Source organism: Pinus tabuliformis, chromosome 7, assembly GCF_031772625.1.
Source record: "Pinus tabuliformis cultivar Carrire ecotype Pingquan chromosome 7, CPIR1, whole genome shotgun sequence".
Lineage (NCBI taxonomy): Eukaryota > Viridiplantae > Streptophyta > Pinopsida > Pinales > Pinaceae > Pinus > Pinus tabuliformis.
The window spans coordinates 626,435,454-626,453,335 of record NC_142293.1 but is presented as its reverse complement, the minus strand read 5'-3'; the positions used below and the strand labels follow the sequence as shown (position 1 = coordinate 626,453,335).

Genomic DNA, 17,882 nt, shown 5'->3' with positions numbered 1-17,882 from the left:
CCAGATTGTGAACCATGGCATGCCAGAGATGGTCATGAAAAGCATGATGGGAATAACCAAGGAATTCTTTGAAATTCCTCTAGAAGACCGAGCATGCCTCTACTCAGAGGGCCCAATGCAGAGTGTTTGGCTTTCACCAAGCTCCAATATTAGCAAAGAAAAAGTCCTTAATTGGAGAGATTATCTGGAGCATCCATCTCATCCTCTGGAACAAGTGATAGACTCGTGGCCTGAAAAGCATACAGCTTACAGGTAATCATTTACAAATTTACATGAAACCCTTGAAATAATAGATAAGGGGTTAGCTAAAAAAAAACAGAAAATTTATTTTTTCTGTCTTTGTTACAGAGAAATTGCAAGTAAATATGCCACAGAAGTGAGAGCATTGGTTCTAAGACTGCATACCCAGGTCTCCATGGCAATGTTTCCTTTGGCTTCTGTCATCTCCAGATACTCCGCCACACAACGAAGCTCGCATATCTATAAATTCTTAGCATTACTTACATTTGGCAGTGCTCATCTGTAAGTTTTTTGTTCTATGCATTTGGAAGCTAAAGCGAACCGGTCCTACCCCTATCGTGCAATAAAACCTACCTCTCGATCAATGGGACCAGTGAATGGATCAATTGCTAGATCTGCTACTAGACTACTTTTCGCGAGGCTGTATGTATTTTTCCCTAACTGTGTAACTGTTTTCCTTTCTTAACTAACTATTAATCCAATGACACAAACAATTTTAATCGTCTAACATCTGATTAGACGCTCCATACAGAGACAGGTGGCAGTTTGGGAAATTGATTTCAAAGGGAAACCACTTACGGTGTAATTAAAGAGTTGATCCTCATATCCCACGGATGAAAACATAAATGCAAACAAAAAAATCACCATGATCACTCTCAATAATAATTTGAGGCATTGTACATATGGATTTTTATCTAAAATGCTCGAGAAGCACTTGCAGAAAGAAAAATCTTCATGGATAGCCTAGTTTTCAAAACCCTAGGGTATAGAGGAACTATGCCTTTTGTAATTTTCCCATACGCAATTATATTATATATCTAATTTTTTGTTACATCAATTTTAATCAAAAAAATTATTGAAAATGGTTTATATTTGTTTTACCTCTTGTTTGGTGCATAACTAGTGAGTTATTATTTAATAAAAAAAATATTAGGTAAATGAGTATGATTAAGTAGATGAGGAAGAATATATACCTCTAGTTTCATGCGTAACATTAGCAAAGAAAAACAATGTAAACTTTGAAACGGGAACTATAAACTCAAAACGAGAACTCTACCCAAAAAACCCTGAAAAAACATGAAAAACAGTGCTAAAAACAAAAAGTGTGTATACTAGAATGATGGTTTTTTTTTAGGGTCAATTTCGAACTTGTTTTAAAAATGACAGTGAAAACGAATTTTTTGTGCAAAAGTTGTGCAAAAACCAGCTTGAAAATGAAAAGTGCTAATAATGGAACGATGGATTTTTTTTTAGAGTTAATTTTCAACATTTTAAAAAATACCAGTAAAACCGAATTTTTATGTGCAAAAATTGTGCAAAAAACACCCTCAAAATGAAAAGTGTTGATGCTCGAATAACACTTTTTTTTTTGGGGGGGGGGAGGGGCGGGGGTATATTTTCAACATTTTGAAATAATGGTGTAAAAAATTTTGTTATGACTCCAAAAAACATTAAAATTTCAAAAAAGTAATGAAAACATAAAATTAAAAAAAAAAAAACAAAAATAAAAACAATGAAAAAAAACACAAAAAAAGAGTTAAAAAAAAAATACCAGAATGTAAATAAAAATATATATTAAAAACAAAACATAAAATAAAAAAAATAAAAAAAAATAAAAAAAAGAAGAAGAAGCAAAATTAACCTATAAGATATAAGAATTAAAAAATTAAAAAAAATTTAAAGAAATAAATAATAAGAAAAACATATTTCAAAAAAATAACATTTTTTTTTAATGTGGTAAACCATAAAAAAAATTTAGCAAAAAAAAAAACTATAAAATTAAGTAAAAATCGGAAATTTTAAAAAAGCATTAAGAAAAACTAAAAAAATAAAATAAAATTAAAAACAAAGTAGATTAAAAAAAAAATAGAAAAATAACAAAAAAAAAAAAAAAAAATTTAAAAACTACAAAAATTAAGATTAAAAACATTCTCAAAAAACCCTAAAAAACAAAAATATGCTGAAATTTAAAATAAAATAAAAACCCGAAAAACAATTAAAATTAAAAAAAAATACATATTTTCAAATTAAATATCATTTTCAAAAAAAATTAAAATTAAAAAAAGCTAAATATATTTTTATATTTTTTAAAATAACATTTAAAATATATATATTTTACAAATATATATAAAATTAAAAAAAAAAACATTTAAAATATATATACACAATAAACATATTTAACAAAAAATATTTTTTATTTAGAAAAAAACAATTTTATCGGCCACCCTCCCCACGGGCAGCTGGGCGGTGGCTATTCGATTTTGAGAATCGAATAGCCACTTCCTGGCCACCCCCACGGGCGGTTGGGCGGTGGCTATCCGATTCTCGGAATCGAATAGCCACCACTCAGCGACCTGTGGGGGTGGTCGGGTGGTGGATATTTGATTCTGAGAATCGGATAGCCACCGCTCGGCCGCCTGTGGGGACGGCCGAGCGGTGGCTATCCGATTCTGAGAATCAGATATCCACCTCAAGGGCGGTCAGGGGTGGTTATCCGATTCCGAGAATCGGATAGCCACCACCTGACCGTCGGTGGGGGTGGTTATTTGATTCTCGAAATCGAATAGCCATCGCTCGACCGCCCGTGGGGGTGGCTATCCGATTCTCAGAATCGAATAACCATCACCCGGATGCCCATGGGGGTGGCTATCCAATTCTCAGAATCAAATAGCCATCACCCGGTTGCCCATGGGGGTGGCTATCTGATTCTCGGAATCGGATAGCCACCGCCCAGCCACCCGTGGGGGTGGCCAGGCGGTGGCTATCCGATTCCGAGAATCGGATAGCCACCCCCATGGGCAGTCAGGCAGTGGTTATTCAATTCCGATTACGGGAACATGCGTTCAATATTTGTAATATGTGATTTTCACATTAATTTTTAAGTTAATCATTATTTTTTGAAAAAAAAGTGGTTATTATTATTTTTTGACATGAAATTCATAAAAAAACTATTATTTAACCATTTTTAGTTAAAATTTTCGTATAAAAATTGTGATTTTGACATGTCAATTCTAGCAAAAAATTATCAAAATGTGTAGTTTTTTAGTTATATTTATGTTAAAAATGGTTATTTTTATGTCCATTGTTAAAAAATATTGTTTTTTAGAAACAATTATTTCATGTGGATTGAAAAATTAATTAAGGATGTATAAATATGTAGAATATTGAAAATTCAAAATATCAACATTCTAATTTAAAAATGCAAAACAATAAAAACCTCACTACAAAAAAATTAAAATTAAAATAAAAACAAGAAAATATGAAGAAAACGACCACTTCAAAAATTATTAAATTTACAAAATAATTATTTACATTTCATACATTAGAAAATTTAAAGTCAAAAAATAGGTCTTTTAAAAAAAGGGTCTGATGCAAAATTACCACTTTTTTAAATCAGCATGAAAATCACTACCATTCTAAAACACAATGTTCGTAAAAAAAAATTAAAGTGCCAAAAACCATGCTCTAAAAAAGACATGTGTTCTACATCACCCCTTTTCAAAATCAGGTCACTTTTTTGCTATCTCTACGAAACGGGTAACAGTATCAGTTCCCGTTTCAAAGTTTACATTGTTGAAAGCATATGTTCCATCCATAGTTCGTTATTCCCCAATGGTATCTTATAACCATAATATCGATTCACATAGAATGTTCATCACAAGCTATAACATTATGGATGTTTACTGGCACACTCACATCCAAAAATAAATAGAGATAATGATACTTCATAAAAATGTTGTACCATCATATAAAATTCCATTTACAAGAATTACATTGGCACATATAACATTGATTTCCCATTATGAAGAAATAGTAAACCTATAGCAATATTCAACATTCAACATTCAAATACTAAAATACTCCAGCAAAGTGCATTTTATTAATCAATTGAATAAACAAACTAAAGGAAAAACTTATCTATTTGAAAGTTAAAGGCTAGCATTAACTTAGGTAGATAAATGTTCCACCCAACCATACACTCTATTGTGTTTATTCTTTTTATACTAGGCCACCCCAATTGATTCTATGATACGAACATTTTTATGGAAATCATTTTATCTTAGGACAAAAAATTACATATCCCATTGTCTCACCACTACTTTTTTTTCTTGGAACAACACAACTATTTTGGTGACACATTGCTTTCCTTAAATAGAAAAATGAGAATATCTTCCTTATCTATTCAATATTCCCTCAAAAGTCTCTGAGATCTCCCTCTATGTGTGCATAGAGGGTCTATATACTATCCATTAACTTCAACAACATTTACTTAGTTCTTGACCTTTTTCAAGTTATAAAGGCTTCCTTGCTTGGTCGTTCAACCCACACTATGGTTTTGTCCTTAGATTCTATGCATGTATTCTCCATCACATAGCTTGATATCTTTCCTCGATCCCTTTCCAACCCAATTTTTTAAATCTCTCTATGTCCTCCCTCTCTAGAATTCTCTTATTTTCCAAGGAATTAGCTTCTAACCATTTTAATCTCTTCCTTATCTAGTTTCATAATCTATACATATTTCTATAGTTCTCATCACATGAATTCAAAAATGGTCTCTATCATTCCTTGATCAACCTCCCAGTATGAATCAATACCTCTAAAACTACTTTCATGGATGTTAGCATCAACCAAGAGGGATTGAATTGACCTCTCCCTCTATTTCTTTCTCTCTTATAACCTACTTCTCTTCCATATGATTTTCCTTCTTTATTGTGTCTAGCCCCACACATCTCTCTTCAATATTCTTTCCCAGAGTTCGTAATGGTCACACACCATTCATGTGAATGTGAAATGGCCTCCACCATTCACCTTAGAACCAAAATTAATTATTTCATTTAGGTGATCATTGTATTGTACTATGTCTCTTGTCTTAGTCCAATGTTGACCAATAATGAATCATTCTTTCTTCCCTACAATTATTCTCAAACATGCCTCTAAGACTATATGAATCATTGCCTCTCTACAGTAAATTTCCTGCATCTATTATGAAACCAGCTCACAAAAAGATAGAAAAGATAGATCAACGCCTTAGAATTCAGCCTCTTCGAGGGGGCAACCTCCTTTACATTACACAAATGAATGATTCTTTGATGATTCAAATGACAAAACCTCCTTTCTATATATAGGAGTCTAAGGAGTCACAATATAACCCAGCCGACCTAACAATAATAATATAAAGGCACAAAAATAACAATAGAGGGATTCTATGGGGCACAGTACTAACAATATGGGGACAATAGGAGCACATCAATATTAATAAGGGATACAACTACAATAGTAATGGGGTAATCACTAGTATTATAGGGACCTAACATGCCCCTCTCCTTCAAAAAAAGTGTTGTCCTCAACGCTTGAGTAGTTTTGGATGCTTCTGTATAAAATTCTCATCCTCCCATGTGGAATCTTTAGCGGATAAGTTCTTCCACTTGATGAGATACTCCAAAATTGATTGATTTCGTAGCTGTCGAGTTCTTGTTTCTGTGACTGCTTTCGGTTCCAATACAATTTTTCCTTCCTCGTCAAGTTCTGGCAATATTGTTTGAACTGGGAGCTTGTCACCTATAACCTTCTTTAAAAATGAAACATGGAAAACTGGGTGCACTCGAGAAGCTGCAGGAAGCTCCAATTTGTATGCCATAGTACCAATCTTTTGCAACACCTTGTATGGACCATAACACTTTGGTGATAATTTAGTATCCTTCTTAGCTTGCTTTAGGGACATTTGTTTATATGGTTGTAGCCGTAGGAATACCCAATCACCTACATCAAAACTTCTTTCACTGCGATGTTGATCTGCCTGTTGTTTCATTCTATTATGCGCCAACACGAGGTTATCCTTTAAGAGCTAGAGGAGTTGTTGTTGATGCTCGATGTGATGTTCCACTGCTTGAACCTTAGAATTTTCTCTTAAATATGATGTGATGGATGGTGGCTAATATCCATAAAGTGCCATAAATGGGGTCATTTTTGTTGCTGTATGGAAGGAAGTGTTATACCACCATTCAGCTAGAGGCAACCATTTGACCCATTGTGTCTGTTTATCAGATACAAAGCAACGAAGATATCCTTCCAAACATTTGTTTACTATCTCAGTTTTTCCATCAGATTGAGGATGTTAAGATGAGCTATGAACTAACTGAGTACCGAGACAAGAAAATAATTCTGTCTAAAAATTTCCAGTGAGAATGAGATCTCTGTCACTTACAATAATCTTTGGGTTTCCATGTAGCTTTTCAATTGTTTCCATAAATGCAGTAGAAACTGTATTGGCTTTAAATGGATGTGATAATGCACACAAGTGTGCATAATTGGTAAGTCTATCAACTACCACCATGATGACACTCTTTCCCTCAGACTTGGGTAAACCTGTGATAAAATCCATTGAAACCTCCTCCCAATGTTGGCTTGGAATGGATAAAGGTTGTAATAGACCTGGGGTCTTAATTGTTTCAACTTTATTTTGTTGGCAAACCAAACATTCCTTCACAAACTTTTGAATATCTAATTTAAGGCCATCCCAAAAAATTCCTTCTTAACCCTGTGGTAAGTTTTTAGAAATCATGAGTTCCCTCCTAATGGAGAAGTGTGCAATTCCATAAGAATATTTTGTTTGAGTTGAGAATTCTTACAAAGGTATAAGCGATATTTGTACCATAATGAATCATTTTGCCAGCTAAATGTATTAGATGTATTGGAATCTTGTTGTAACTTTCGAATAAGTGCCCACACTTCTTCATCATTCTTCCATTCCTCCCTTGCTTCGTTTATCCAATCTAGTTGGATAATAGAAATGGCGGACAACAATGCTTCCACATCCTCATCCTTTCTTGAGAGTGCATCTGCCACCACATTTTGCTTCCCTTTTTTGTAGATGATTTCAAAGTCATAACCCAACATCTTTGTGACCCACTTTTGTTGCTCTTCAGAGGATAATCTTTGTTCTAAAAAGTGTTTAAGCCTATCATGATCCGTTTTTACCTTGAAGTGTCTTCCCATTAGGTAGGGTCGCCATTTCTTAAGTATGTGTAGCATTGCCAACATTTCCTTCTCATAAATAGCTTTGTGTAAAAACTTTCCCTTGATTGGATGACTTTCAAAAGCAATGGGTCTTTGTTGGCCAGATAAATCGTTCTTGCGGACAAGACCAATCTCCCTAGTATCAACAGATATCTAGCAACAAGCAGGACAAGCAAATATACCTTTCTCTAAATATATTGTGATTCATTAATAAAAATTAAGAGGTGTTTTAGACCCTACCTTAAGTCCAACGCTAGTTTGTGGCAGCCATGCTTCGACCGTCCGAAAGAGTTTCCTTTTGAGAACCTGCAATCACAAACAAGCACACATCAAATAACACCTGCATAGCTAATATAATAAATCATATTCATCATGGTGATCAAGGAATCCATGAAATAAACCATAAAACACAGCTTATTGAGAAAAATAAACTTGATTGTATTAACTTTGAAAATAGAAGAAATTTACAACCTTTGGTGCCTTGATGTTGTACAAGCTCCTCCCAGGGTCCGAAACAGGAATCTCCTCTACTTTGACAAGCCTCACACTCTTCCAAATGAGATCAACAGCATTTCACCTCAAAAATCTTCATCTTTCAACCCCCCCAGTAACCAACCCAATGCTCCATTTTATAGTGCAAAGGAAGGAGGTTACAGGTCCACCTATGAAGGGATAGAGTCTTCCTTCAAAGGGATAAGATCCTCACATCAAGGGGTTAGCTCCTTAAGGCATGGGATGCATGAACCATAAAAGAGCGAACTTGCCACCTCAAGATTCCTTCTAGAAGCTTCCAGAAATGACTCAAAGTGAGTTTTTAAGAATGTACTTGCGCCTTTTTTACTTTTACAGGGGTCCGCACCCATTACACAGAGACAGAGTGGTCAGGTACGCAGGGGACATGACCAGTAGGTGCGGGACTGTAGGTAATGCTAAGAGAAAGTGCAGAACCAGAGTTTTAGAGACTTTTAAGGGCTTTCTCTTATTTTCAAGGCTTGACATGAAGAACTGAGGTTTAAGACTTGCAAAGGAGGAAAGTATGAGTGGTGATAGACTCACACCGATTGTAGAATGTCATGGTGACAATATTTTGTGCAACAGTCTTTCATCTTGCATTAAAACAACACCAATTCCATTTCCTGAAGCATCACATTCCACAATAAAGGTTTTTGTGAAGTCCGGTGTAGCTAAGACTAGTGCTTGGCACATTGCCTCTTTAAGATGTTCGAAGGCCTTTGTTTCTTCTGGAGTCCATGAAAATGCATCTTTCTTCAATAATGTTGTTAGAGGTGCTGCTATTCTCCCATAATTCTTAGCAAACTTGCAACAATACCCTGTCAACCCGAGAAATCCTCGTAGATGCTTTATGGATGTGGGAATTTGCCATTCCTTAATGGTTTTAATTTTGCTAGGGTCTACCTTAACTCCTTTATGAGATACAATATGACCCAGATATTCCACCTCTTGTACTCCAAAGAAACATTTGGATCTTTTTGCATATAATTGTTTCTCCTCTAATAGTTGTAGCACCCTGTCAACATGTTCAACATGATCCTTCCAAGACTTGTTGTAGATTAGTATATCATCAAAAAATACTAACACAAATTTTCTAAGGAAGGGTTTGAAAATGGAATTCATCAAACCTTGAAATGTAAAAGGTGCATTGGTAAGGCCAAAAGGCATGACCAAAAATTCATAATGACCCTAATGAGTTCTAAATGGTATTTTCGGTATGTCTTCAGTCTTCATTCTGATTTGATGATATCCTGAACGAAGATCCAACTTGGTGAAGTAAATTGATCCATGCAATTCATCTAGTAATTCATCAATGACAGGAATGGGAAACTTATCTTTAATAGTGAGCTTGTTGAGCTCCCTATAATCCGGACACATGCGCCATGATCCATCCTTCTTGTGCACCAATACTACGGGAGCAAAGAAAGAACTTTGACTAGGTTGAATTATACCAGCCTCTAGCATTTCTGCAACCATACGTTCAATTTCACTCTTTTGGGCATAGGGATATCTGTACAGCCTGATGTTTGGAGGAACACTTCCTGGAATCAGATGAATAGCATGATCATGATCATGAATAGGTGGGAGACCTTTGGGAGTCTCAAATACCTTGGAATGATTGTCCAAGACTTTTTGGAGATCTGAAGAAATAGATGATTTTGATGTGGAAACATCTAGCGAACATAATTGTGCAATTACACCTCTTTGTTCCTTTTTTAGAAGCTTTGTCATACCGTTAGAGCTAATTATCTTTCCTGGTTTCCCTCCAATACCCCTTAATTCAACTTCCTTTCCTTCTGCATAAAATTTCATGCAAAGTTCTTGAAAATTAAAAGCTATTGTACCCAAGGATTGTAGCCATTGGACTCCTAGTACAACATCAGCACCTCCCATTGGAATGGAAAGCATTGGGCTAGTCAATACATATTCTCCCATGGATAACTTGATATTATGGCACTTTCCAGAGAAATATTATTCCTCCATTTGCAACCATCACTTGACACTCTGGTGTTGGATATAGGAAGCAATTCAATTCTTTTGCTACGTTACAATGAATAAAATTGTGGGTACTTCCTGAATCAATCAACACTATTACCTTTTTCTTCTTGATTTGTCCTTCTATCTTGATGGTTTGAGGAGTGGTAATTCCAACTAATGCATTACAAGATATGGTCGGATTCATTTCTTCTTTATCTAGGCTTTGTTCCTGGAGTATATCCTCTTCTTTTGACCTTTCTTGCTCCTTTTCTTCTTCCTTTTCACAATCTGTGTGGAATAATTTCTTCTCAGCACACTTATGACCTTTAGTGTATTTGCTATCACAACTGTAACAAAGCCCTTTTGCTCTTTTTTCTTCCAATTTTTGTGGTGTCAACCTTATAAGTTGTGGAATACTAGGGGCAACAACGCTTCCATCTTTATAGTTGTGAGTGGTATGCTTCCTGGTTGCCATAATTTTGCTTTCCATTTTTCTTGCTAACCTGAATGCCTTCTCTAATGAATCAGGTTCCCAAAGGCAAACATCATGTTGGATATTATCCTTTAAAGTCCCCATGAACACATCAATCCTATGCTCCTCTGGAATATTTTTTACCCTTATGTTCAATTTTTGAAACTCCTCAATGTGCTCCATTATTGAACCCTTTTGTTTGAGACTTATCAATTGGCTAAAAAACGTGTTGCTTTTTGTATCCTCATAATGTGTTGTCAATTCTTCTGTAAAAATTGCCCAAGTGATAATTTGTTTATGAGAGCAAAGCCATTGATACCATACAAACTGATTTGGTTCTAAATATAAAGTTGCAATACGTACCTTTTGTGTGTTTTGCACGTTATTGAGATCGAAAAATTGCTCCATCTGTAATATCCATGTTGCGGGATCCTTGCCATCAAACTTCGTCATATCGATTTTTGGAATATGGTGGGTCTTCGATCCAACATTAGAGTCTATGAAATCATGATTAACATTTCTTTTGTTCACATCATGAGTTTCCTTTGCTACCCTTTCACCATTATTAAGTATTTCTTGTAGAAAATTTGTCAAATCTGTCTTCAAATCTATCTTCAAATCATCAATATTAGCTTCCATGCCATTCATCTTAGCTTCCACGCCATTTATCTTAGCTTCTGTTAGCTTTTGTGAGAGTGAAATTTGTTGCACTTGGTCTTGTAATTTTGATATATCATGTAGCATTTCTTCTTCTTCTTCATGAGCCATGCTAGAGCTTTCGGGTTTCTTACTAGGTGTTTTCATTTTCTTTCCTCGAGGCATCAGTTACTGATAATAATGCTCTACTATGCCCTTTGAATTCCTTCAAAATAATTTTTCAAGCCAAGCTTAAGCAAAAAGTTAAGAAAATCTACACACCTTTTTTCACTTTGTAGGAGCTTGATATTTCCTTTGATGTATCTCTGTAATTTCCAATCATCTAGTTTTGAAATTGCGACTTGTAGTAGCCCTCTGTGTCCTCTTTCCAATGCCACCAATCTGATCCCAATTTGATTCTCCAAGGAAGAGTTATGCCAAATCTCCCACAGTGGCCTGATTATATACTAGCTTAGTAGAGCGAACTTGTACGACGTGCCACATGTTCTTGTTTCGACCTCTGGCTCTAAAAAATATGTACAAGAAGCTAAAGTCCGTCCTCTTTCTATACCTTCTTACGAAATTTCAATCTGATGCTCAGAGAGAAAATTATGATGATTTTCCCCAGGTCACCTGTTTGGAATGTAATTCAGGAGTCTGCAAAAAGACGAACTTCCTTAGATCATATCTCCGCAAATATAGCACTAAAAGCTCTAAAATTTGGACCCGAGGTTTAGTGCGATTTCTTCTCAAATGGGTTTTTTTTTTGCTTCTGAAACATCGCAGAAAAAAGTTATAGTGAAAATTCCACGATGACCTATTTGGAGCAGCGAAACCCTAGAATCCAAAAGCTCTAATACCAAATGTTATGAAACCAGCTCACAAAAAGATAGAAAAGATAGATCAATGCCTTAGAATTCAGCCTCTTCGAGGGGGAAACCTCTTTTACATTACAAAAATGAATGATTCTTTGATTATTCAAATGACAAAACCTCCTTTCTATATATAGGAGTCTAAGGAGTCACAATATAACCCAGCTGACCTAACAAGAATAATATAAAGGCACAAAAATAATAATAGAGGGATTCTATGGGGCACAGTACTAACAATATGGGGACAATAGGGGCACAACAATATTAATAAGGGATACAAATACAATAGTAATGGGGTAATCACTAGTATTATAGGGACCTAACAGCATCCAATCCTGATTTTGTTCCCTCTCCATCAACCACATGTGTGGGGCGTATAATGATGAATCAATGAATAAAAAAATCACCTCATCCCCAACACCCCATGAGACCTCATTTTCACCCTTATTGTGGGGACATGATCTTTTTACAGAAAATGTGAGAAAATCTAGGTCTTACTACTCCTCTCAAAATTCCCATGATGAAGATACTTATCGCCTTGATTTCATTATTGTGGAAGGTGTACATCTCCAAAACAACCACATGCATTCCATGACTGGTAGTTAAGGTTTCTAGATTTTTAGTAAGGAACATGGTGATGAAGGAAACAAAGTAAAGTTCCAAAAAATGGAAAACTAAGGATTATTCAGCATGTAGAACCCACTAGTACCCTCTCACCTTTCCCATCTCCTGCTATGATAACCCTTTTTTTATGTGCTCCTATCTCAAGAAGATCTATCATTTTATTAAATTCAAGGAAGATAATACTTACATTATTCAATATACCATAAAATTTCTTCCTCGCGGTGTAAATAAAGCATGGTAATTAAAATATACATGCCAAACAAAATTGAACATTTAATCATAATTAAGTATAGTTAATCAATGGGATTCAATATCGAGACATTCTATCATATCCCCCTTCAAATAACACAATCATAAATATTCTCTTCTCATTAAAAACAATTATTTTCCTCATTCTTCAGTTGTATTTACAATACCATCCTATTCACTATCTTGGTATACCACCAAACTTCAACATTCCAATATATGCCTACATTAGTAATCAAGTAAGCATACATATTATAGAAATTATCAAGAAACACTTATCTTATTCACAAGATTTCTCAATTCGATGATGTAAGCATCTATTCAAATATATGTATGTATTTTTATTTAGTACTTATCTCTGAGGATATGCATCTATCCCATATAATGGCTTCCATAGGAAATAATTAATTTCATTATCCTTTCTAACTCACCCACAAGGTTCTGGCCACCATCCCACATGAGCTTTTAAGTTTCCTCCTCCTTGATACTCACCCTCTAGACTTAGATGTCCCCTTCTCTACTAAAAAATCCCTTAGGTGATCCATCTTTACATGGATTTCTCGTGTAAGGAGAGCACTAACTTACTACTAGACATCCACTAGTAGTATATAACGTGTGGCAATCACATGGTTCCTTTGTCCTAACAATGGCCTTTCTTTGAGGGTTTCCATATTCAATAGCCATCATCTGCCATGTATCATACACATATAGTTACCATAGATATATTCATAATAATACGACTTATAAATTCCAAGTCTAATTCATAAAGAATATTATATTTCATAAGTATGAGATTCCTTTTCGTAGTGTTTGGCTCTTGTGTGTTGTAGCACCTAATCTTTTTCACGGAATTACACTCATTTTCATATTTGAGACCATTCTACGTACAACCTGAACTTTTCAATCAACAAAATAAAAGAGAGTATCTATGCATATAATCCTTTCTTTCAATATTTATTACCATCTATGAGGTGTTCTCAAAATAATATTAACAAACTAATAATTCAATCATTTTTAGTTGTTAATCATACTCAATGAAATGGAACTATGTTTCAATGTCAATGGGTTACTTAACATACCTACCATTGCAAGATGAAACTAAATATTTATTCAAATAAACCAATGTGCCAATACTCATGATCAAATCTACTCAATCTATCTTTGTCGCTTGATATCAAAATACTACATTTATATACAATGTATTCCACCACCATCAGTTGGAAGGTCTAGCCAACACCTCAACACATGATCTAGTCACCTCCCATATATACCTTAGGAATACTACAAGGAACTTCCCTTCTCTACTCTATATTACCTTAGGAACCCTCTCCTCTAAAGTGTTGGGTTCTGTTATATTCTTTCCACGACTAGCCCACGTAGTTAACCAGGGGGTTAGAGGGGGCCGAAACCCCCCCTTCATTGCGCCGATTGCATAGCGGGGGGTCACAAGGGGTTTGAGGGGTACAGGTAACCCCACTCAAAATTTTGGTTTTGGAACCTATGTTAGGTTGGGAAAACCCACCTATGGTTTTGTGCATGATTTTCGCACATGTTTTTGGATACGATGGTTTTCGGTCCATGGTTTTGGATGCTTCGGCATGTATGAATATGTATTATAACATTGAAATGAACATAATGAAAAATCAAGCTGGTAGTCCCAATTTTGGGATCCAGGGGAAAATATTTGTGTATATGTGTTTTCTGTGTTATGCTCTCCAATTGTTTATTTTTTGTGTTTTAGAATTTGTATGCAGGTAATTTCTGTACGGGGTTAAAACCTACAATTGGTATCGGAGCTGTTTTGGCTTTAAGGGGATGCCTTTGTTGCTGAGGGGTTTCGCTCGGGCCTGTGGTAGACCCTTTTCAGTGAGAGATCTGCGAGATCAATTCTGGTGGTGAAAGAAGATGGTGAACAGTGGAAAGATAGAGATCGAGAAATTTAAGGGTCAGAGTTTTGAGTTGTGGAAACTCAAGATGGAGGATCTATAGGTGGATAAATATCAGTGGATCATGGTAGATCCGAGTACTAAACCAATGGGAGTGTCCGATGAAGAATGGAAAAATTTGGATCGGAAGGCAAAGAGAATAATATGATTATGTGTCTCAAATTCAGTAATGTTGAATGTATCAAGGGAAGCTACGGCGAAGGCTTTGTGGGACAAGTTAGGGACTTTGTACCAATCTAAGTCTCTGGTGAATAAACTATTCCTGCAGAAAAAGCTGTATAACCTGAGGATGAAAGATGGAGACTCGGTGACAGAGCATCTGAACGCATTTAATACTATGGTAAGTCAGTTAGCATCTGTTGATATTAAATTTCAGATGAAGATAAGTGCATCGATTTGTTGTGTTCTCTACCAGATTCGTGGGATAGTCTGGTTATTGCAATAGGTAGCAATGCAACTACCTTGCAGTTTGATGAAATAGTCCCGTCCTTGTTGATGGAGGAGATGAGACAAAAAAATATGGAGAGCCAGAATGGTGATGCCTTGTCTGTACGAGGATGGTCCCATAATAGAAACAAAAATAAGTCATCGAGTGGGAGATCTAAATCTATAGGGAGATCTAAATCTCCAGGAAAACCTGTAAAGGTGGTGTGCTGGAAATGCGGAAAGGAAGCGCACTACAAAAGGGACTATAAATCTAAAGCTCTTGACAAAGGAAATGGATCTGATGATGCTCCTTTTGCAGAGGTGAAAACCACCTCAGATGAAGGTGGGGATGTGTACTTGGCTTCTTCAAGTACACATGTAGATCATGAGGCATGGTTGATTGACTCAAGTGCATCCTTTCACTTCATTCCCCATAGACAGTGGTTCTGTGAGTATGAGAAATATGATGGTGGTGATGTCTTCTTAGGGCATGATAGGAAGGCTAGAATCGTTGGTTGCAGAAAAGTAAAGTTGAAGTTGCAAGGTGGAAGGGTTAGAACACTTCCGGGTGTTTTGCATATTCCTGCATTCGCCAGAAATCTGATTTTTGTAAGAAAGTTGGATGATGCAGGTGTAAAAATAGTGCTCGAGAAGGATACCTGCAAGATGGTTTAGGGAGCACTGGTATTGATGCGGGGAGTTCGGATTGGAACTCAATAAAGGTGCAAGGTAGCACGGTTGTTGATGGGTGCAACAGTTCTATGGTTCTTGAAAGTGGAGCAGAAAATATAGTGGTCTCTGGAGAGAAGACCATGTTGTGGCATCAAAGTCTTGGACATATTGGAGAGAAGGGCCTTTGAATACTTCATGGTAAAGGTATGATAGAAGGTATGAGTAATAGCTCTCTGGATTTTGATTTCTGCGAAAATTGTGTATATGGGAAGTAGAATCGGGTGAGTTTCCCCTCTGGTGGTAAGAGGGTGAAACATATATTAGAACTTGTGCATAGTGACGTGTTTGGACCTGTGAAGGTTCCATCACTGGGTAAGTCTATGTACTATGTATCATTTATAGATGCCTTCTCAAGGAATACATGGATATATTTCCTTAAGAAGAAATATGAAGTCTTTGACAAGTTTAAAGAATTCAAGGCTCTGGTGGAAAACCAAACAGAGAAGAAGATAAAGGTGCTGAGGACAGATAATGGTGGAGAGTTTTGTAGTAAGGAATTTGAAGAATTCTATAAAAGTGTGGTATAGCATGGCAGAAGACTACTCCATATACACCTCAGCAAAATGGAGTTGCAGAAAGAATGAACAAAATGTTGATGGAAAGGGCAAGAAGCATGCTTAGTGGTGCCGGGTTAGGACAGGAATTCTAGGCAGAGGTGGTGCAGATAGCATGTTACCTGGTCAACAGATCACCTTCATCAGCGTTGGAGGTTAAAACTCCACAAGAGGTATGGATTGGTAAGAAACCCTCTCTTTCACATATGAGGGTATTTGGATGTGATGCATATGTACATGTTCCAAAGGAGAAACAAACCAAGTTAGATAGTAAATCTGAAAAGTGCATCTTTATTGGGTATAAGGATGGTCTAAAGGGTTATAAGATTTGGAACCCAGTAACAAGGAAGGTTGTGTACAACTGAGATGTGGTGTTCAGAGAGGTGAAAGATGTTATTAAACATGAAGTCCAACCAAAGGAACCTGAGAAGATAGAGTTTGAGCTAAAGGAGGAAGAATCAGACTCTATAGCAGAGGAGGAATCAGAAGATGAAGAGCCACAAACTCCGGGTGTGAGAAGACCAGTTCAAGAAAGAAGGCAGCCAGAAAGGTATAGTCCATCTTCTTTCTATTCAAATTTTGCTTTATCTATTACTGATGATGATCCCAGAATTGTGAAGGAAACAGTAGATTCAGAGGATGGAAAACTCTGGAAAGAGGCCATGGTTGATGAAATGGCATCTTTGCACAAAAATAAGGCTTGGGATCTGGTGGAGTTACTGGTTGGAAGGAAACCCATTGGCAGCAAATGGGTGTTCAAGAAGAAGACAAATGCAGAAGGAAAGGTGGAGAAATATAAAGCTTGGTTGGTAAGAAAAGGTTATTCCTAGGTGTCGGGAATTGATTTTGGTGATATTTTTTCTCCTGTTGCCAAGGTAACTTCTATTAGATTACTTTTATCTGTTGCTGCTTCTTTTTATTTTGAGGTAGAACAGATGGATGTGAAGACAACATTTCTTCATGGGGATCTGGAATAGGAAATCTACATGAAGCAACCTGAAGGCTTTGCGGTGAAGGGTAAGAAAGAACTGGTATGCAAGTTAAAGAAGTCTCTGTATGGGTTAAAACAGTCACCAAGGATGTGGTATTAGAAATTTGATACATTTATATGGGGACTTGGCTTCACCAGAAGCAAAGCAGATCACTGTGTGTATTTTAAATTAATTGGTGGCCATGTTATTTATTTTGTCTTGTATGTGGATGATATGTTGTTGGTTGGAAATGACAAAGAAATTATCCAAGATTTGAAGACCCAATTGTCCTCCAAATTAGACATGAAAGATCTTGGTGCTGCAAACTATATTTTGGGCATGGAAATTAAAAGAGATCAGACAAAGAGGAAGCTCTAGTTAAACCAGAGGAAGTATGTCGAGACAATATTGCAGAGATTTAATATGCAGGATAGTAAACCAGTGAAGGTTCCTATTCTTGTAGGTGTGAAGTTATCTGCTGAACAGTGTCCCAAGACACAAGAAGAGGAAGAGGACATGTCCCGTGTTCCATATGCAAGTGCAGTTGGTAGCCTGATGTATGCAATGGTTTGTACTAGAACAGACATTGCACATGCAGTGGGAGTATTGAGCAAGTTTATGTCAAAACCAAGAAAGGAGCATTGGACAGCAGTGAA

General features: G+C 36.1%; 1 pseudogene; it reads right to left on the bottom strand.

The window, feature by feature from the left end:
* Positions 1-167: 167 nt before the first annotated feature.
* LOC149248997 (uncharacterized) overlaps positions 168-17,882 on the bottom strand; it is a 169,524-nt pseudogene continuing 151,809 nt past the window's right edge.